General features: G+C 40.6%; 1 long non-coding RNA gene across 1 annotated transcript in view; it reads right to left on the bottom strand.

Moving 5' to 3' along the window:
- The window catches only part of LOC310704624, a 538,844-nt gene that overhangs the window by 497,243 nt on the left and 17,780 nt on the right, over positions 1–23,821 (bottom strand). The window contains exon 2 of the long non-coding RNA XR_014524929.1: positions 7,337–7,434. This is a non-coding gene — a long non-coding RNA (uncharacterized lncRNA). The remainder of the gene's footprint in view (positions 1–7,336; positions 7,435–23,821) is intronic.

Genomic DNA, 23,821 nt, shown 5'->3' with positions numbered 1-23,821 from the left:
CTTCAGAGCCCCACCTAACTTCAACCTTTCTGGCATCCACCAAGCCACTCCCCAAAGTCAAGGATGTTTTTGGTGATCTTCATGGCTATTTGGATCTCAGCCACAGTCTAGACTACAAGCTGAATAATACTTAAATACAAATGGTGGTTGTTAATCTAGTCCAGTATCATTTTTGCATCAAACACCTTGACCTTGACATCTCAGACATTTGTTTCAAAACGTTCTGCAGGTTAAAAAGGTAGCTCTCAAGCCTGATTAACCAGATAGTCTCATTCTTCAGAATGCTACTTGGGTTCTGAGGGGACAATGCCAAGAATCTTTTGGAGGGTCCTTGTTCTCAGTTCTTAGCCATCATTCAAAGTAGAAACAGTAGTTTAATGATTTAATGGGATGAGCAAATCTAGGCCATAATGCATCAAGCACATGAGGCCACTTCCATTAAGCAAATTTTGTGAATTAATTTTAATTCAGATCTACAGACACAAGCAGCAGCATGACACAATACAATTTTAACCAATATTTTATCAATTTGCAGTCCAATTAAGTTGGAGTTTTATTGCACAACAGGAGAAGAGCATGGAGTGGCTTAGCAACATTAACAGACATCGTCTAAGTATCTGAATAATGGCTGGGACACATTATACATGAGGTAACCAAATCTTAAATTGGGGATTATGTTTCACAGATACTAATGTCATATGCATATCTACTTAGAAGTCAGTCTGAATGCCAGGTAAATGGGTATAGGATTGCAACCCTAAATTGTTAATAACTCAAGATACTTCTGGTTCCTGATATTTGGAAACTTTCACTTGATTATCATTTTATAACAACAAATAGCAGCTGTAACTCCAGAACTCACCCTTTGTATCTGAATCTTGTATCTGAATCTTGTATCTGAATCTTGTATCTGAATCTTTGTATCTGAATCTTCTGGGACAACCACACACACACACACACACACTACAAGGAACTCATAAGTCACTTACTCTCAGCAGCTAGAAATATCATAACTAGACACTGGAAGCACCTATCAGGAGTGAACATAGACCACAGCTATCAAAATGTATGGGAAATGGCCCTACTAGAAAAGTTAACCAACAAATTCAAACTAGCACAGGGACAAGCTACGGAGGATTCCTTCACCCCAGAGTGGTTCCCCTTTAGTACATATGCAGTACAACAGGACAATGACCTATCCTCTCCAACAGCATACAAATCAATATGGCTAACCTGACCCAACAACCTAGCCCACCTCCCTCACACAAATAAGCCACATTGCAATCAGCTAAACACCCCCAACCAAGCTCAGGAACCCCTAACCTCTTGCAAAATCAATAAAAATAAATAAAAACAGAAACAAAACATCTACTCATGTGATGCTGACACAACCCCCCACACACACACACTAAGAAGAGGCAGTAGAATAAAAGAACAATAGCCCCATCTCACTCCCCCTCTCCTTTCCCCCAACTGTAAGATGTCTATGACAAAAATGTCTCTCACCAAATGTAAATGAACCATGAAAAAGGCTATGAATTGCAAGTAGAGACAAGAGATGCACCGTTCCCTGTTTATCTGTTTGCTTTGTAATACAAAAAACCCCCAATAAAAACTAATTAAAACAAAGAACAATGTGTGCTGAGACTTGGGAATGAGAAGGCAAGACAACATAATTTGGTTTGAATATTGCTGCAAGTTGATTTAACTGCATTAAAATATTTGCAGTGGGGAAGTATATTAACTACTAATCCCTAGTCTTTGGCCTAAGATACTATTTCTCCACTCATACACTCATCTGGGAAGCTCCAACGTGGCTATGAGTTCAGGAACAGTTGTCTTCTGCTGATGTTTATTCTAGAATGGAGTTTAGTATAGAGATCGCATGAACTGGAGCAGAGAAACCACGCTCCTGAACCTTGTGACCAGCTCACATGGCCAATAGGCATCATGTAGGGAAACCATCTAAGTATGGACCATACGCTACAGATTTGTAAAGCAGGAGGTATTATTTTATCCCCAATATGAAAATTGGTTAGACTGCTAGGCATACTTACTTACATAGGGTGATATCCAACTAAGACATATTCAGAGCAGACTCATTGAAATAAATGAAGTTGTTACTTAACTCCATTGGCTCTCCTCTGAGTTTAACTAACACTAGATATCACCCACACAGTTTTGCTACGGGTATCTCCTGGCATACTGTTACTCTACCAGAACGGCGTCTCCATCTGAGAATCTTAGAAAGCCTACAAACATGTATATTATACACAGATATAACTTACAGTTCATATAACATTGTTTATTAGGAATTCAACCCTTCAATTTTTCCTGCCTTAATTCAGGTGGATGTGTGGGTGTGGCCAATGAGAAACTACCGTACAGCGATTTACTACAGTATTAGGATAACTACAGATGCATATATATATATTGGGGGGGGATTTGTTCAGTTCTCAGTTTTCATGCAAACCTCCCTCATTTGCATTTTGCAAACAAACTTGTGAACTGAAATGTAGCTATCAATTGAAATTCACACTTTTCCAGTTTTTGTGATACCAAAAGACATGCACAGAAAAATGTATTTATTAATAGAAAGTAAAAAGGTAAAGGTACCCCTGCCCATAGGGGCCAGTCGTGACCGACTCTAGGGTTGCGCGCTCATCTCACTCAAGAGGCCGGGAGCCGGCGCCGTCCGAAGGCACTTCCGGGTCACGTGGCCAGCGTGACGAAGCTGCACTGGTGAGCCAGCACCAGTGCCGCACACGGAAACGCCGTTTACCTTCCTGCTATAAAGTGGTACCTATTTATCTACTTGCACTTTGACGTGCTTTTGAACTGCTAGGTGGGCAGGAGCTGGGACCGAACGACGGGAGCTCACCCCGCTGCGGGGATTCGAACCGCCGACCTTATGATCAGCAAGTCCTAGGCACTGAGGTTTTACCCACAGTGCCACCCGCGTCCCTTAATAGAAAGTACACACACACAAATGTTATTAATGAAATTAATGTATTAAGAAAACAGCTTGCAAAAATGTGTACATTAGGTAAAACACCCATAAAAATGCATTTGAATTTTCACGCATTTTTTTTAACACTGCAAACTGATGTGGAAATTGGGTGAACTAAACTAGAAATGAGAAACTGAGAGGAGCAAAAATGATAGATTCGTTCATTCATTCCTAACAACTACAGACCATCTATTAATACATTAATAGCCATGTTCCTGTTAGAGCCCATAACCCTCTTGGTGATCTGTCAGTTTAGTAAGTCTGCCTGTTCTGTGGAGCTCCAGTTCTTCCAACATAAATTAATGCCTACAGATATGTCATGGGTGTTCTAATATGCATTGTTATTTAGCTGATAAGGCTTCATGGTATTTCCATTCAAGCATCTTCTCCAATGAACTTGTGAAAATTTATGCTTGTGATAAATGTGTCTTCAGTGACAGGCTGGGTAGGTATCCAGCATAAGATTCCTCCTACCCAGACTTGAAGACCCAGTGCTCTCCAGCAAACAAATACTTAGATAAATCATGGTGTTCTTTAAAGCTGAAATACTTTGTAGCACTGCTGAGCAATTATTACATTCCAGGATAGCAGAAAGGGAAGGGGCTTGATAAGACATAAGATCAAAGGTTGACAATCTAATTGGGGGGGAAATAGAAACACTTGTCCTGAAACACAAACTACAGAGCTGCTCTCCTCTGTTGCAAAATGGAATCTTAAAAGAAAATTAAGCAGAAAGAGATCAACCCATTATGGTGACAGTTATCGCCCTATTTTCACCCTATTACAAAACTTGTTCCACATTCTAAAGCTACTCCATAATGTTATATATCAAAATGAATAATATACGTATACGCTCTTTGCCTACTTTCATTTGCCTATTATGAAGACAGTGTATGAGGCATCATCACACATGTTTATGGATTGCCTTTTTCGTTTCATGGGGGGGGGAGCTAAGGCAATTGGTTTGTATTTGCCTTCCCCCATTGTAGATGATGTACCCATCAGAAACTGTCCTCTATAGACTCCATAGCTGCAATATGCTGTTGGTGAAAGAAAAAAATGTAATCTTGGAGGAGGGAGCTAAAAGTATGGCCTTGCTTCTCATTCTACATACTGTATTTATGCCCTGCATTAAGATATGTGCACACATTACATTCAACAAGTGTGCACCTGTATACATTTGTAACAAATTGTTGAGCTGTACACTTGCATTACTATTCACATGCAACATTCAACAAGGGTACAGTTCTCCCCTTTCTCCTCCTATACATTTCTGCCTGCCGACACAGTCTTTCTAATTCTCTCTTCCTCACAATAATCTTCACTTCTCTCATAACAACCACATTGTTACTTGAAATTATGTCACTGAAATTTCATTCTAGGGATTTGTTACATGCTATAACTTTAGAGCAAATTCAAAACACATCCTCTCCTCCTGCCCAAAGAATTCTGTAGTTTGTTAAAGGTTGCTAGGAATCATAGGAGCCAACACCTAGGGGCTGAGGTCTCTTAACCCCCCCCCAATAAAATATTTGAGGGCACTGCCCCATTGAGGTTGATGGATATTGCCATTCAAATGGGGGGGGTGCCATGTCGTGTGACTGATTGTGCAGGGCAGGGCTTACCTGCCTCCCCCCATATTTCATTCAAGTTGGCACACCTGCTAGGAACTGTACCTCTGTGAGGGGCAAATTACAATGCCCATAATTCTTTGTTTCAAATGTGCTTTAATTAAAGGTATCATATGTATGCAGTCTTAGAATGACATCATAGCAATTCAGTCAATCACTAGAGCAGATCACAACTGATATGCAACAAGTTATTGGGATGTTTTGAACTGCTGATCATAATTATTTTGTCTGAATAAATCATATCTCTAGGGGATGACCTATATCATTATTTTGCTGTTGTCTAGGTTTACAATAAACGGCATTTCCGTGTGCTGCTCTGGTTCACCAGAAGCAGCTTAGTCATGCAGGCCACATGACCCAGAAGCTGTACACCAGCTCCCTCGGCCAATAAAGCGAGATGAGTGACGCAACCCCAGAGTTGTCCGCGACTGGACCTAATGGTCCGGGATACCTTTACCTTTAGGTTTACAATATGCTTTGTCAAACATGGCAGACCTGCATAACTAAGCATCAAGCCTGAAGAGGCCCATATTAAAGCTATACTAAAGCCATAAATAATAAAGTATTACTCTTTAAAAGGTTATACCATTAATAAATATTGAAAAAGAGTTTCCCAGCTGCCAAACTATTCCACCTTAGATATTTCTGCATAGTAAGTGAGGTAATCAACACATGGGTTTCAAGGATCATCACACAAACCAAAAGTCTTCCCTGAAGTTAGTATCATGTTTATAGTTCCTTATGGTTTACACATGGAAACACATGTATAGTATTGGCTTCAAATATCCAAAAAGTGACCATCCGAACCATTCTGATAGACAAAGATGCAAGTGAATGGGAGTGTTATTAAGATAAAAGTTTTATACAGATGGGGGAGGGTGGTTAACACAGAATGGTCCTAGATCATAGGGCAACATGCAATCCGTTATACACAAAACAGTCGAATAATGCACAAGGGGAGTTTTGACTATTTAGTTTTAATCAGGTTTCCTAAAATGAAGCCTTGCCAATAGGAAATGAAAGGATCTTAAATGAGATGCAGCAATAAATTCAGATAGCAATGTTTCCTGCTTTGCATTCCAAAACATCTCTGTTCTCATTAGAAGTACTAAAAGGCTACCCACACAAGGATTGTGGGAGGCTATTCTGATATCTGTATTACCTTCTTTCATGTTTTTCCATATTATCTCAATGTTCTTCTCAATGCTACCAAGGAGGTACAGTATGTATTTATTTTTTGCATCTGCTTATCTGTGGGTTGTTCTTCAAATCACTTCCTTCTCTTTACACTTTCGAGCAGCTGGGTTTATCCATCACAAAGTTCTGATTTTGCTTATTGAAGCCGATGGAGAAAAGCAACATTTAAAGTGTATTTCTGTTCAAAGAAATCTACTTTTAATACTGCAGCTGCCTAAATTCATTTGAGATGCCTTCCCAGCCGTACAATCACCACCACAAACAAGGTCATGAAGAAAATGCAGGCATTTGGGAGACAAAATCATCTAACCCTCCACCTCCATTGTGAAACCAAAAATTATACAAGTTAATATGCAAGTCTCTTATGGAAATGATGCAATAATCATGTGTCTCTACATTCATTATGAGATAATTAGTTTTAATTGCATATTAAATTCTGATTGAATTAAAAGAGTTCAGGAGTTTGGAATTTTATTTTATTTTATTTTATTTTATTTTTAGCCTTCGCTTGCAATACTTCTGCTGTCCATGCTGTTTTCTAATGCAAATGAGCAACTCTTCTTAAGCAATTACAATGACTTTCAGGTGCCTCTTCATAAACTCTGCTCTTCTGTACAAATGTCACAATGACCTGCTTGACACAATTCTCTTAAATAGAACATTTCTAACCCATCAAATCTATCTACAGTTTCCATGGCTATTGTACCCAGGTAAGTGTTTATAAGGAAGGTTTCACCAGTGTGATACTCTCCAGATGTTGCTGGACTTTTGTTGGCATCCATCTGTCTCGAGAAACAATGAAAGTGTGCGCCATCAGGAGCAGAGTCAAATCGTTGGAGAGTTACAGTGCCTTCTGTGGGCATACAGAGCGATATGGAAGAGACATGTTCTGTTAGCTAGGGAAGATGGGAGTTTAGTCCCAAAACATCAGGAGAGCCGAGTTTGCCTATGCCTGATTCATTGCAACTGGGGCAGATGAAGGCATCTGGTTTTGCTGCTACAGTTGCCCCATGGGGTTCCTTCCACAACTGCAATATGCTTGATATTTGGTCATGCTGGCCAGGTTTGAAGGGAGCTGGGAGTTCAACAATATCTGGAGGGTACCACATTGGCTACCCCCAGTATAAGATTATTTCTGGAATACCTTTCCTACAGAAAGCCATCTGACATTCATACTTTATATTACATTAGCTTCACTGAACCATTACCCTACATGTTTCTGACTACTGTACATTCCTCTAATCCATATAGATTAATATTTTTGTAGGCTGTTGGGGAAAATTACTCTTTTTTCAACTGTTGGTTTTGGTTATGAGATATGTAGTACTACTACAAAAGGTGCTATGGGAACAATCATTATCAGTATAATGTTTCCGGACATCCACAGCTACATTGTCATACCTTTCCAGCTCTCATTGTTTACCATGGACTGTGTTTAGTGCACATGTGAGCAATCCAGGGATGAAATAGGGTAGGGGGTTAAGTGGACTCAGCCTACCTAATTCTTGTTGTCTTGTTGTCTTTGAGTCTCTCTCGCTCTCTGAGGATCACGTGGCAGTTTCCAAGTCATTTTGCAAGTAACAGGAGTTGCTGGTTCTGGGAACAAGAAAGGAGAACAAAGGCCAGAAGCACTTTGGCAATTTGTGTAAGGTTAACAGAAAATAAATATATAGGAAATGTTGTGCACGCGCAACAGCTGTCTCAAATGTACACACCTCAGTTCAACTGTGAAGTTAATGTACCTTACACTTTCAGTTCGAATGGGAACTGTTTTGAGGGGAAACACATCTAACAGTAGTGTTTTTTAAGAAGCTACAGGATTGGATTGTGGCTATTGTTGTGTGCACATGGCTTCAGAAGCAGTGGCAGTGATGCACTGGATACAGAGTAAATGATAATATTTACACAGCCAAAGGGACATACAAAGACATTAAAACCCACTCTTAGTTACATTAACCTATGGGCAGGGCCCATGTCTTGCTTCAGTTTGCTCACCTCTCTACTTCTGAAGCAGAATATGACAGCAACTGTATCACATTCCAGGTTGGATGTAATGTTAAACCATAGTTTTGTATAAGAACAAGTCGAGTCACCCCACAAGCTTGTATAGTTCATCCTAAACCTAGTCAGCCCTTAAGGAGGAGGTTGAAAACTTTCACTTCCATCTTAGATTAATCACTGCTTGCAGTGTTATCCAAACTTGCACAATAAGTGATTAATATTCCGCTCCCACACACACACCTCTCTCCCCCTCCCACCACAAAAACCCCGCAAAAAAACCCTACATTTTAAAAGGGCATAGGATGTCAATCAAATCAACCAAAGGCCTGGTTAAAAAGAAACATTTTTGCTTGGTGCAATGGTGGTGGAAACAAGTCAACTTCAAATCATAGGTTATGAAGCTGGCTTCTGTTCACTAAGCAGAGTTCAAATTAACCTCAGTTTAGGATTCAGATGGCACACTAAACCACAGTTAGTCAAATACAAGTATGAACTTCCTATCTTTTCACAGGTGTGCAGGAGAAAGGCGAGGGTGCGAGTTTTGGAGGACATATAAACAAGTAATTAGTGTTGCATGTAAATGCAGCCATTAAGACAAAATTAGTAGGAGTAGGTGTATTTTAAAATATTACCTGCCCTTCATCCTAAGGTCTCAGGAAGGGTTAAAAAGGTAAAGGTAAAGGTACCCCTGCCCGTACGGGCCAGTCTTGACAGACTCTGGGGTTGTGCGCTCATCTCACTCTATAGGCCGGGAGCCAGCGCTGTCCGCAGACACTTCGGGTCACGTGGCCAGCGTGACGGAGCTGCTCTGGCGAGCCAGAGCAGCACACGGAAACGCCGTTTACCTTCCCGCTAGTAAGTGGTCCCTATTTATCTACTTGCACCCGGTGGTGCTTTCGAACTGCTAGGTTGGCAGGTGCTGGGACCGAGCAACGGGAGCGCACCCTGCCGCGGGGATTCGAACCGCCGACCATGCGATCGGCAAGTCCTAGGCGCTGAGGTTTAACCCACAGCGCCACCCGCGTCCCTGCGGTAATATTTTAAAATATTACCTGCCCTTCATCCTAAGGCAGTGGCGTAGCGTGGGGGGTGCAGGGGGCCCCGGCCGCACTGGGCGCAACATCTGGGGGTTAGGGTTAGGGGGCGCAAATCCACAGGTTAGGGGGCGCAAATCCACGGGTTAGGGGGCGCAAATTACTTGCCTTGCCCCGGGTGCTGACAACCCACGCTACGCCACTGTCCTAAGGTCTCAGGAAGGGTCACAACAATTCAAAATACAATTTAAAAACGTACAGTCAAAATACAATACAACATAAGTAGAATAAGTGATATGCTCCATGACTTTCCCTGATTGATGTCTGCAGACTTCTCTGTTGGTTGGTTTTTTGGTTTGAGGCTTCTTTCGTTTTGGTTTTTTCACTGAGATTTCAAGACAATGGGAATCATTAAGATATTGATTACCTATCTTTGATGTGCCGACAATATGCCAGCTAATGCATGCCCTTCATGCTAGGTTAAATGGCTAACATGTCAGTTAATTCACCACCTCTGCAATACGTAGAAACATGCAGTGTATGGTAGGTAAAATAAATTTATTCTCTATACTGAGCCCCTCTCTCAGCCCGGCACAACTCCAATTACACTTTCGCATTCTGATTTTGATACTTCTAACAGCCCTTGCTAAAGGTGATTTGTTGTTACCGGGTGTGCTATGTTTTAAAAGTTAACAAGCATTTGTTCTTAGATGAATGGTTTCAACAAGATAGGCACTGAACTATTACATTCTGCAATGCACCTTGCAAATAGGGTGAATGATCATTTATTGCTTAGTTTTATCTGGCGATCGGTATCTCATAGCCTTACTCTGTTCAATAAACTGTGGAACAAAAGGGTATTCTGGCATGAAAACTGTTTATGTTTCATGGTGGATTATAGATCAATTTCAGCTGAAGGTCCTTGGAGCTGTGATTGTCCCCTCTCACTGACAGTATACAGTCTTGAAGCAGAGTCCTCAGACCTCCAGCTAAGTGCATCAGACTCTCATCTGTCTCTACAAACTAGTGAAGAACAAGGTGCCTAGACAATGGCAAGGGGCTTTTGATGCCATACACAAAAAATATTAAAATACATAATATAACTTGTCTTAATATACTTTTCTGAGTCTAAAAATATGCCAGACCAAAAGAAACATATTTACATAAAAAGCAGACAAGGTCAAATAACAAAGAAAGCCCTTAATTAGTTGTAATCAACTTTAATTTGCATACCGTATATAATTCCTAAATGATTGTTAATAATAACTTTATATAATGGACTTCCAATTTTCATGAAAATGGCACATTTTGATAAGCAGACACAAAACCCTAGTACTAATAAGGTTTAATTTGCATACATTAGACTGATTATCCAAACAAAAGGATTACAGTATTACTTCCCCATACCTTTATGTCCTTATTATGCACATTTATTAACTTCACAAAAGCTAGCTGTTACTGACAAACAATAGCCATGGGTGAAAGAGAAATCTTCAACATGAATAAAAACATTTTAATGCAAAAGAGCAAAGTTTATACGGTATAAATGCTTCACTTAACTCTTTCTTAGCAAAAGGCACACATTAGGTAAACTCTATTCATTAGATAGATTCCGCATTTTCTCATGCATAACATTCCCAGCTGGCATAATATTAAAAATCTAACATTCACTATACCAGTCTGGGCCACAGACTAGGGCACAATTATGCAGAAGGAAATGTCCCTATAAGATACCTATGCACAAAACTCTACATAGAATTACAGCATTTTAAAGGAATGCATCTAAAATTATCTATAAAAATGATTGGCCTATAGAAGTACTCAGAACATGTTTGCAACAGGAAGACTAAACTCTGAACTCATCCTCTCATACTTACACAATATTGATAAAATGTTTCAAAAGGATGCTTTTCAGAAGTGTTCCTAATAGCATAGTTAATGTTTAAAATAACTGGCACTTTTGTGTTGGGAATGTAAAAAGTAATAGGAACACCCTACCATATACAGTTGTACCTTGGCTCTCAAACTCCTTGGTACTCGTACATTTTGGCTCCCGGACGCCAAAAACCCAGAAGTAAGTGTTGCAGTTTTTGAACGTTTTTTGGCAGCTGAACGTCCAATGGGGCTTCCGCTTGAGTGCAGAAAGCTCCTGCAGCCAATTGTAAGCCATGCCTTAGTTTTTGAACATTTCAGAAGTTGAACGGACTTCCAGAACAGATTACGTTTGAGAACCCAGGTATGACTATAAATTGGTCCCATCCAATCATCAAGAAAAGTGGAAATCAGCAAAACAATCAACGAAAGAACTGGAATGTACATTAAGATTCTTCTTTATTCCTAATAATAGACATAATGCACAACAAGTTGGCAAAAAGGAAGAGGGTTTGGCAAAAAGGAAGAGGGTTTAAGTTAAGCTGGCAGAAGGTTACACCAGAACGAACCCAGTACGGGGGGAGCGGGGTGTGGTGCTGCTCTACCTAGAAGAAGAAGAAGAAGAAGAGGAGTTTGGATTTGATATCCCGCTTTATCATTACCCGAAGGAGTCTCAAAGCGGCTAACATTCTCCTTTCCCTTCCTCCCCCACAACAAACACTCTGTGAGGTGAGTGGGGCTGAGAGACTTCAGAGAAGTATGACTAGCCCAAGGTCACCCAGCAGCTGCATGTGGAGGAGCAGGGAAGCGAACCCGGTTCACCAGATTACGAGTCTACTGCTCTTAACCACTACACCACACTGGCCTAAGCCTGAGAGAAGGGAAATAAGCCTTTAAAATAGTGTTCTACGTTAGATTGATTGGTCATGTGATCAAGCTGAACAGGCTTAGTTTAAGGTTCCCGCCATCTGGTCCCATCCCTGGAATGCCCTGTTGGGGAACTAACAGTTGCCTTGGTTCAGCCATCTGAGCCTCTGCTGAGCCAGAATGAGCAAGTTACACTGACATATCTTGGGCTGAGCCTGGGTTGAGGACTTAGCGCCCACTGATCCAGAGATCTCCTGCATCCTAAGCTGCTCATCCCAGTGCTTCTTGCCATAGGAATGTCCCCACAGCAAATTAATATCTTAACCACAACGAGGATTCTTGAGACTAGATATCAGAAAACAGGAGACACAAAACTGGAACTTGTTTATTGAAAAATGATAACCATTTGTCATTTACTGGAACAAGAAAGCTTATTCTCAGCATCTTATAGAGCTCTGAAAAGACCAATGTTGTTATAGTGAAGTCTTTGTTTTATTTAGTTATTTGATACATTTGTCAAAGCAAAGCAGCCAGCCATCTTTAACACTAAAAAAGCAAAAGTTACCCCAGAAAAGAAAAAGAGAACCATGGTGTTCTCTCAGCCTGATAGCCCCTTCATGAGCATGCCCTGGGCACCTTCACTTTCACAACTCTATACAAATGTTTCTAATTTTTTATCTCAGTGAGGGGGGAAATCTTATTTTAAAATAGTAGTGTTAGCAATAGGAGCACTTATACAGTATCAGTTCCTCACCGCATCGCAGACACCCAGCAATTAACACTGATGGCAGAAGGGAGGGAGAGGGAAATGTCGTGAACAGATCTCATATCTGAACACAAATGAAATTCACAAGGACTTGGAAAAAAGCCAATGAACTTGAAACTTAAACAGAAGGCTACTTCAGTATCCCCTCCAACTTATGTTTTGTGACACAGAGCTCTCCTGGCGTGCCGTGGTGTTAATGATGCAGGGGAAAGGGTGGGGGAAATTAGAAAATGAAGTGTTTTTCACTGATGGCTCTCCTGACAAAGGAAGTTGCACACAAACAGAATGATAGCTCTGTGCCTACAAAGTCAGTTATGAATATGTTAATTCCTCAAAGGCCGGGTCTCTGTACACCCCACACCTCACGGATCTCTCTCTTCCTCTCTTAAATTTTGCAGTGCATTTAACTGAACTGGTAACAGCCACAGTCAGCATTGATTATGATCTACAGGTAAGCAGGTACCTATGAGCCACATGGTCAGACAGGAAGCCAGTCAAGCAAGCAACTGGTAAGCTGGACTGAGGAGCTGGGCACTCTGAGAATAGCTCAGTCCTTGCCTGTATGGTGAGTTGTTTAGTGCAAGGAACTAGGCCAGACATAAAAGCTTTGCACAACCAGGTAGAACCCCCTTGGAATGAAATGGCACCGCTGGCACAGCACAGACCCTTAGGAGAAAGGGTTTCAATGCACAGCTGTAGCAAAGCTACAGAAAGGTACATTGGCCCCATGAGTCACATACATTTAAATTTGTGCCATCCTACCTTTTTCCTGTTCTGAGAGCACATGATGCAGCCACTGTGCTGCAGCCATGTAGATTCAGGCTGCCCAGTGCCTGGATAGGACCCCACTCTGGAAGTCCACATAGGCTGCCTTGAATTCTATGATGGATGGAAGGTGTGGTGCAAATGTAATAAATGAATAAATATTGTCCTCTTGTGTCACTAGAGCCCTGTGATGCTGGTAGTTAGTACCCAGAATGCCTTCTGCCTGTGTACAGCAGTGGCACTGAAATGTAGCAGAATAATCCTACGACTACTTCCTCTAACAAAGTACAACAGAGGCACTGCCAGCAGCCTTACTTTGAGACAACCATAGCTGGAGCCTTGAATTTTCTATCTAGAAGCTCCATGATTATTTAGCATCCAATTCTCAGGACCCCTGCGGTCCATACTGCATGCAACTTGTCCACCCTAATATGGGAGGCATCCCTACCCAGGTCTACTCATACTACAAATGTGTATATAAGCAGTCCTTCAAGATGATTCAGCAAACTCTTTTGGAAGAACCTCTATTCACTTGTTTCTAAAAGTTATATGAATATTATGTAGTCATTTAGAAAGAATGGGTGGGTACAACAGTTAAATTAATACAGAACACATTAGCATTTCCCACTCCCCAGTCAATTTTCTTCATTAAAAAATCAATTTGTTCTTATTCTAGAATTAATATGCAAATCAATCACAGTATTATTGTAAACTAGTGGAATGTCTTCCCAGAGTGGAAGTCTCAAAGTTGATCACTAAAGCAATTGCTTGAAGGCAAAACAGACAGACAAACAAACTCAAAACATCTATTCCAATGGTGGCATTTTAGAAATGCACACTTCTTATGAGAAACAATTCATGAGTGGAATGCCATGGCATGGAAAGCTGTTGATTTACTACCAAAAATCAACATCATTTTATACATTCCCTGCGAAGATGCATTTTAGCTACTTTATGTGAGCATCTACAAAGTGTACAAGACTCAACTTAAATATATGCACACTTTCTACAGGATCTGTCCTCTATATAATGTGCACATTACCTGAGGCACCACTTATATGTGTAAGTAAGTCTGATGTCAACATAGCCTGTCCCACCTCCTGCCTTCACAATGATGTCTCTGGGCTAGTGCCATCACTAATCCAACCAAGATAGGACCATATCCTTATGATAACAATAGAATGTCAAAAGAAGCCAGAGAAAATTTATGTTATCAGTACTGTTTTACTGATGCTTTGGTTGTCCACTCAGTTCATCATTACACCCAGATCTATATTATCTGGAATCTCAAGGCAGAAACATATGGAATTGGAATGAAAGAGGTGAGGAAACTTGCCATTGTTTTAGTTTCCAGGATGAGATATTTACAAATTTAATGACAGCCATCTTTGAACTATGGAAAGCACTGCCAAGGATAAACCTAAAAGTAAATGGTGTCACCTTCACAAGTAATAGATTATTGATATATGTGGTATGTATTAATGCTATACTTTCTTTTAACATTTGTGTTGTTAACTGCCACATGTTCTTGTAAATGGAAATGCAGGATATTAATACTTTTATAAATAAAAATAAGAGAAGTCAACTGGAAAATTAAGGAGGAACTCTCTACAGTGGCTTCAATATTTTCAACTAAAGAAGCTTTATAGATCAATAAGGAGAAGTAAAAAGAGCCAGTGTGGTGTAGTGGTTAAGAGTAGTAGTCTCGTAATCTGGGGAACCGGGTTCGCGTCTCCGCTCCTCCACATGCAGCTGCTGGATGACCTTGGGCTAGTCACACTTCTCTGAAGTCTCAGCCCTACTCACCTCACAGAGTGTTTGTTGTGGGGGAGGAAGGGAAAGGAGAATGTTAGCCGCTTTGAGACTCCTTCGGGTAATGATAAAGCGGGATATCAAATCCAAACTCCTCTTCTTCTTCTCCAATTATAGCTGTCCTCTTTCCCAATTCTGGTTTTCAATAGAGGCAAATTAAAGGGCTTATTGTCTCAAATATATAACCTCCTTTTTCTCAAAAAGCAAGTGAAGGTAATATATTTAAGGTCAGATGAGATCGTTTATCTGTATCTGACCTGGAATGAGGGGGAGGGGATCTGTATCAGAGAAAGCTTTCTCTCTTTCTATAAATATAAAAGGAAATCACTATAAAATACTATGTAATTGAACATATGATGACTAGATACAGTCTGAAATTGAACTAATATAGGAGCTTTTCCATGGCATGAATTAGGATGTTAAATATGTTTGGGTACTATTCTGAAATTTCATTTATATATGGATTTCTTGTAGTTTATTTGCACAAAATAAATAAATGTGGCTGCAATCCTACACCCAACCTAATGGCTGCCTGTGGTGCTAATGTAAAAACAGCAATGGTGGCCAAGCAGAGGGCAGTCAGATCCAATAAACAGCAACATATCTATACTTAGGTTCCTGGTTCTGTGGCAGAAATATAGCTTCAAAATCCTGATAAATGTTAAATTTAACTGTCATCAAATAATGTTTTGATTTCTATAAGATCTTCTCAGTCTTGTCAATAAAATCCAAAGAAAGCTTGTGTGGAGGACAAGGCATTTAGAAGTTGCCTCTAGTTATAGACACAAACTGTGGAGGGAGGAACTGGCAGACACAATTTCTAATGTTCATGTGTCCATGCATATAACACCTTTGTGTCATATTGTGCAGAGTTTTCCAACTTAGCAGTAAGCCTGCTAGGTGCTGGCATTTGTTTTGTGTTCAGTTTTGTATATCAATCTGACCCTGTTCAGTTCACTTTTCTTTAAAAGCTCAGGCCTATTTACACTGGGACAGAGTTTCGGCTGGTCTGAAATGAAACAGCTACACTCCATACCCTTAATTCCAAGCTGCAATTATGTACTCATGAATCAGAGACTTTTACTACACAGCACAAAAGCAATACAAGGGCTCAATTCAATATGCAGGCTCCAACTTTCGCTTTAGGGTGGGTTTCTCTTTGTACACAGCCCTCTCCTTTGCAAAATAAAAAATAAAAACCTGGAGCACTCACACTGAAGGAAATGCATTCATTTGACTTCAGTTCCCCCATTCCCTTCCCACTGTTTTTCTATATTCCTGCAGAAAAGAAGTAAATAATTTTTCACACTGCAGGGATATTCCCTTTCACATACTGTACTCTAGATCAAAAAACCTACTTCAAATTATATGGAGAACAACAACCATTTTGCCTATTTGCTTGATTACAAGGAAACATTTGGCTTTATCAAAGCCCATTTTGCTATATGTGTGACACAATCATTTTCTTCCCTTGAAGGTATGAAACCTACCACACATTTCAAGATGAGGAGAGCTTTTTTAAAAAAAAAATGTAACACAACATGCAAATTATTATCCTATTAATCCTCAAACACAACAAAATCCCATAGATAGGATTATGAGCACCACAATATTTCAAATGAGCCAGTCAAGCTTAAATGGGAATAAGCCCCATTGAACTCAGTGGTTGTTAGTAGACCCAAATGAGCTCAAATCCTCATTCATTTACTTAAATGCAAGTCCCAATTATTTCAATGGAAATTAATTCCTTCAAAGTATTTTAGGATCATAGCCTAAGTTTTATGTAGTCAAGTAAATTATTTTTCCAGTACATGCCACTAACTGCACTAGAAAGAATTAATCATTGAGATTATTTTATTTACCTTTATATGCCTCCTCTGTAGCTGAAGAGAGCACAGATTACACATGAGCCTTCCCCCAAACCGGTGCCTTCTAGATATCTTGAACTCCCATCAGCCCAGACAGCCCAGCTTGCCTGATGAGAGTTGAAATCTAAAACACCTGGAAGGCTCGTTAATGAAAAAGCTGTTATACATTGTGTTATAGCCTGTTGGAATGCACCAGCTAGCTAAAGGTTGAACACTTTTCAAAAAGTTTATAAAGCAACTCCCTTAGATAACCTAGTCAATCTAACAGAAATGTAGGCTCAGTCCTACAAAAGAGCCTAGAACCCCAAAAAAGCCAAACACAGAGACAAGTAAGGGTCTCAGCTATGCACTATTTTTAATGTGTGTTTGTATTTCAGGATTTTTGGCCCTATTACCTTTTTTAAAAAAATAAAAAAACAACCTACCATGGATCAAGTTTGTTGTCTGTACAGTGGTACCTCAGGTTAAGTACTTAACTCGTTCCGGAGGTCCGTTCTTAACCTGAAACTGTTCTTAACCTGAAGCACCACTTTAGCTAATGGGGCCTTCTGCTGCTGCCGCACCGCCGGAGCACGGTTTCTGTTCTCATCCTGAAGCAAAGTTCTTAACCTGAAGCACTATTTCTGGGTTAGCAGAGTCTGTAACCTGAAGCGTATGTAACCTGAGGTACCACTGTATCTTCTATGAGACAGAATTGTGCAGTCAGTGCTATCGTCAGTTTCAAAAATATGTATCTGAAAAAGGGGTGGGGAGGGTCTTTTGCCAACAGCAAAAAGCAACAGAAAGAAAACCCTGCTAGTAGATATACCAATATTCCATCTAGCTCAGTGTTAAGAGCTGGGAGGCAAGGGTAGGCTATATGCCTGAGCCCCTCTTCTAATTCCTGGATCCAGCACAGATTCAATTGTTGAAATAGCCAAGCCAGCCTGGTAATGACCCACTAAAGATGGGTTGTTAAGGGAAGAGACTGCCTGGAGGCAGGCAGGCAGCTGACCAGAGGAGGAATGACCACTGGGAGGAGCACACAGAGAAGAAACACCATGACACACATGTATCAACACAACCAGACGCCTTCATCTTCCCCACCTGCAATAAAGCATGTCTCTCCCGTATCAGCAGGCGCTGTAACTCTCCAACTTTACCTGTCCCACCAAAGGTGCATTCTTCCATTGTCTCCCGAGACAGATGGATGCCAACAACAAAGGGAACAAAGGAAGTGGCTCTGTGCCAGAGGGCAAATGTGTGGAGCCCTTCCTTCAGCTATTAGACAGTTAGAAGGACAAAATCCAGAGTCTAGAGGGCTGCTTACAGCATATCTAAAAACATCAAGCATTAAAAACCTCACATTACAGGGCTGCTTTTCAGTTGTGTAATTCTTTATCTCCTTGACATCTGAAGGGGGGCATTCCACAGGGAGGGCACCACTACTGAGAAGGCCTGGTTAAGAACCCGGAACTCCTGGAAACTGTGGGGTGTATTATTACTAGAGCAGTCAAGTACAACATTTTCCTGTTGCCTAGAATGGATACACAGGGGAATGTGGCTCCAGACAGGGAGGACTTCCTTTCATACCTGCTCTGGAGCCTCTTCCCTCTGTGTGTGACCAGGTAGATGGGCATGACTCTAGCTGACCAGATTAAAGGGCTGGCCAAACAAACATCTCTCTCTTGGACTCTTACTCTTGGACTCTTGCTCCACTGGCTCTTAGCCAGTGCACAGCTCACCCTTCACATAGGATGGAGCTTATGTGAGTAAAACGTTATTCTTATTGTGTTGCGTTATTATTATTTTAAGAGGAAAATAAAGAGGAAACTTACCAGAAACAATCCAGACTGGACAAGCCAGACTGGATTGCTTAATTAAAGGATACTAACAAATCGTCAACTTGTTTCCAATAAGTTGCAAAGGGAATGTGCTCTGCTTACTCACTAGTGTGAGTGAGGAGGGATATCAAAACAATCAATCCTCTCCTACCTTAACATTCCCACAGAATTTTGCATTGCTCAGAGATTGGGGTAGCTGCAACATCAGCACCATGTTATCATACTAGCCAACCAGGTGCCTATGGGAAGTTTGTAAGCAAGACCTGAATGCAACATCACCCTTTCCATTTGTGATTCCCCACATCTGGTGAAGTATACTGCTTCCAAGAGTGGCGCTAGAACACGGCCATCATGGCTGGCGGCTACTGATAGTATTACCCTCCATGAATTTCTCTAATTCTCTTTTTAAGCCATCCATATTGGTGGCCATCACTGCATCTTGTGGGAGAGAATTCCATAGCTTAACTATGCACCTTGTGAAGTACTTTTTATCGTTGTCCTGAACCTTCTAACATTCAGCTTCTTTGGATGTCCACATGTTCTATTACTATGAGAAAGGGAGAAAAACTTTCTATCTACTTTCTCCACACCATGCATAATTCTATACACTTCTAGCATGTCCCCAGCCCTTACTTTTCCCAAGACTAAAAAGGCCCATATGTTGCCAAATTTCCTCATACGGGAGTTGCTCCAATTTCTTGCTCATTTTGCTTGTCCTCTTTTGAACTGTTTCCAGATCTATAATATCCATTTTTGAAGAGAAGTGACCAGAACTGTTCTCTGTATTCTGTATTTGGTCTCACTAGAGATGTATAAAGGTAAAAGTAAAGGGTCCCCTGACCATTAGGTCCAGTCGTGGCTGACTCTGGAGTTTTGGCGCTCATCTTGCTTTATTGGCCGAGGGAGCCGATGTACAGCTTCCAGGTAATGTGGCCAGCATGACTAAGCTGCTTCTGGCGAACCAGAGCAGCGCACAGAAACGCCATTTACCTTCCCACCGGAGCAGTACCTATTTATCTACTTGCACTTTTGACGTGCTTTCGAACTGCTAGGTTGGCAGGAGCAGGGACCAAGCAACGGGAGCTCACCCCATCGCAGGGATTCAAACCGCCGACCTTCTGATCGGCAAGTCCTCGACTCTGTGGTTTAACCCACAGCGCCACCCGCATCCCTATGGATGTATACAACAGCATAATGATATTGGAAGTTTAGTTTTCATTCCCTTTCCAAATTATTCCTAACATGGAATTCACCTTTTGCACAACTAACACACCCTGTGTTGACATTGCCATCAAGCTCTCCACTATACCCCAAGGTCTCATTCATGGTCAGTCACCACTAGTTCAGACTGCATTAACATATACGTGAAATTAGGAATTTTTTTGCCCCAATGGTACCTCACTTTACCCTTGCTTACATTGAATTACATTTGTTAGTCTATTGTCCATTTTTTCAGAGATCCTTTTGGAACGCAGCACAATCCCTTTTTGTTTTAACCACCATGAACAATTTGGTCTTCTCAAGAAATTTGGCCACCTCACTGCTCATTCCTAACTCTACTCATTTATAAACAACTTTAAAATCACTGGTCACAGTACCAATTCTTGGGGGACTCCACTTTCCAGGGAGCAAGGTCTCTCAGCCATTAACAGCTGTCCTATCTGAAATTGCCTTCAGTTTATTCTCCAAAGCTATACTCCAAGAACTCTGAAATAGAACTAGTATTTTCAGTGCAAGACAATGGAACTACTCTTCTTAATTATGGAACTACAGCTTTCCAGCAGATATCTTAAAGTCATTATCAGCTGTTACTTTGTAGGGTATATCCATATTGCATATGCTAAGCATAAACATTCAGATTTACAAACATCTATTTAAACATATGCAATGTGGCTACACTCTCTGCAATGTGTGAAGCTAAGCTCAATCTTGCTGCTTTTCCTCAAATAAACTTAGGGTGAAATCCAACGTAGAGCTAAGGTAAACATTCCATCAGCACAAGGATTTCTCCATACTCTATGGAACACTTTCCTTCTCTCATCCCCTTGTGTGCCCCCTAAATGTGTTTCAGGGGTCTCCCCATCCCCTGGAGTAGATTTGGGAGGGTGTGAGGGGAAAGGGTGAAAGTCATGTTTTGCAAGCAGAAGTTATTTTGTTGAATACTGCCCATAGCAGTGAATTGTTGAAAACTGTGCATAGCAGGGAATTTTTTTCAGGCACACATCTGACAAGGCTTTTAGGCTGCTATATTGTCTTCAAGTGTGATACACAGGCATTATTCCTAGCTGTGCCGTGTTCCTAACCTCTCCTCTCTCCCAGATTTTACTACCGCTGCTTAGCTACACTTGGTAGTTGGGTACACAAGCTGCCACTGTCTCATGGACATTGTAAGGAGAATAAAATAGAGAGCCATGATACAATGATGCCAGGAGGAACAACTTGGATCTCATTCACAGTCGTTTGTCTGAGTGGAAATATCTCATGCACAATCATTCATAGCCACCTCTGGTGATGAGCCTTACCTAAATAATTAACAGCTGACCATACAGCCCTTTCCAAACTCATGTTAGAGTGCATGAAAGTGATCTGCTCTCATATTTATTTGAGAGACAGGGTTAGAGGCTGCTTAATTGCCAAGGTGGCTTCTAAGCAGTTTACATGTATAAAAGATCATTAGGAAAAACTCAGGAAGCTTTGCAACTGAGCACCTTTGTGCAAGGACATTCAGTTTCAACATCTATCCTGCCTGAGTCCTAGAGGAAGAACTTCAGACTTTCCAGAGGTGCCTATTCAAACAAACCATAAGCCTTAAATATATTAGGGAGATGGGAAAAGTAACTGAGGAATACAAGAAATTAGAAGCAGTAAATATTTGAGAGAAAACACTGTTTTGCTCATAGATGTCCCATGAGTAACGGAAGTGAATACATTTGACAAATAAATTATTTGTTCTGAATTGTTCGCCCCATTCTGGTTGGCATATATGACAGGAAAGACCATTTGAAATTTAGCATTAAATGAGCCAACCTCCTCAGTAATCATGATGATGGCAAAACTCGTGACTCCCAGTTGAGCAACTGTCTTGATGGAACTGCTGGGGATAAAATCAGAAGCTGAAAAGGCAATGTGAAAACAAATGAAGGGTTTTAGATGTTTGGGTGGGAATGTCTCATCATAAAGGTACAGAAGACATGGAGGGGGGAAGAGTGAGGAGAACATAAGAAAGGCAAGAGGACCTATATGAATCAGCCAAAGAGTAGGTGGATAAAAGGGTCAGAGATATTATATGGAATTAAACTATGAAGAGTTTGGGCAAGGGCAGCACACAGATGCAAGTAGGGAAGAAGTGAAACAGCATTAAACAATACAGTGTTATTAGCACACAGTACTGAAAATGAGGGCCTCCCTAAACATGAATAAAAATTAGGGATGTGCTGAAATTTCAGATGTTTCCATAATCATATGAAAATCTGTATATATAGGGAACTTATATTGAATAAAATCACACTCATCAATATAGTCAACTTTCACACAGTAAAGGGACTTCACCTAAAACAGAAAGTCATCTGATGATGTGGGAAGTCTGGGTACACAATTCAAAAATTTAATGGACAAAATTCCATTAGGGGTGTCAAAACTGAAGAGGTATTTTGGGAAATGGGTTGACAAATTCAAACACAGAGTAGTTTTGGTTCATCCCAAACAAAGATGTTGGCATCAGTAATATCATGAAAAGCAAAGCTTCAAGAATCATAATAGCTGAACGGTTTGAGAGATTTTAGAACCCAAGCTTACTGAAAATATTTTATTTCTTTTAAATGTTTAATGCTTAAAAATATTAAGACACACTAGCCATAATAACTGGACAGAATAGTATGAAGTAGTAATATTTGGAGATGACAGTCCACTATTCACTAGCCTTTGTTCAAAAATCTTCATGCATGTTCTTTTCCCAAATGTATTGAGGCATTATAACTCGGCAACTTTTAAGAAGTGGCTTAGAAATGATAAACACAATGTATTTAAAATAAAATGGAATTTTAAACAAGACGCTTCTTTTCTTGCAGGAAATCATACACAACCAAGACAGCTTTACATTATCACATCATTTCAGATCACTTTCCCATCTTCTTTGGTAGTTGTTGGATTGCAAGCAGAGATTTGTATTGCAACAATTATGTAGAGCAGGCTTCCTCAACCTCAACCCTCCAGATGTTTTGGGACTACAATTCCCATCATCCCTGACCACTGGTCCTGCTAGCTAGGGATCATGGGAGTTGTAGGCCAAAAACATCTGGAGGGCCGAGGTTGAGGAAGCCTGATGTAGAGCAGGGGGGGATTAAGTGATTCTAATTCTACTGTTATCGAATTAGGCTTCAGTTTTTACTTTTTAATAGAGCAGACAGGTTTTTCCACATGGTAAGAGCCTTGCATAGCTGCTTTGCACCTGCATGTCTCAAGAGGATAGTATGCCCATGGTCACCACTGTAAGTGGGCAATGTGACAGACACCTATAAATGTATGCGCATAATCAGTGAGTCCTATGTACATACAACAGGGTGTATGTCTGAGTAATCATGCACAAGTTTGCATCACAGTTCACAAATACATAGGATGGCCGTACATATGTCATTGCAACTTATATGCACATTTAACTGGTGTGATGCAAATGGTGGCATCCTTACACAAGTTCAGACAAACATGTCCGTCCCCCGCCCCCCCCCCCCCGTCTTGATGTGGCTGGGAATGTGCCTTTATGTACAGTAGCTGCCTTCTCCCCCACCCACCCCAAAAAACCACCATCGCTATTAGGGCTCCAGTGACAACTGAGAGATGATTATTGAACAAGTTTCATAAAAGATTCATGAATATTTAATGATTCCCTTCTTCACCCAAATATGTTACATTCCAAACAAATCTGCTTCCCCATCCCTTGTTTTTCATACACTGAGATCGTACTATATTTAGTTAAATGCCAATATCTAAAAGATTATTGGGATACAGCATTTTTTTAATTATTCATCTCCTGCAGAAATGCCCTTGATTTTTGGATTACTTCCATTTGAAATCACCAAAGGCTCTATGCAGTGTGTAAATAAGTGGGGTGACAGCAAACATCCTTGTCTTATAACCTGTAATAGTAAAAAATTCCCCTATCACAAACATATGAGAGAT

This window comes from Podarcis liolepis, assembly GCF_965112155.1.
Source record: "Podarcis liolepis genome assembly, chromosome: 4".
Lineage (NCBI taxonomy): Eukaryota > Metazoa > Chordata > Lepidosauria > Squamata > Lacertidae > Podarcis > Podarcis liolepis.
This window is presented reverse-complemented; position numbering and strand designations above follow the sequence as displayed.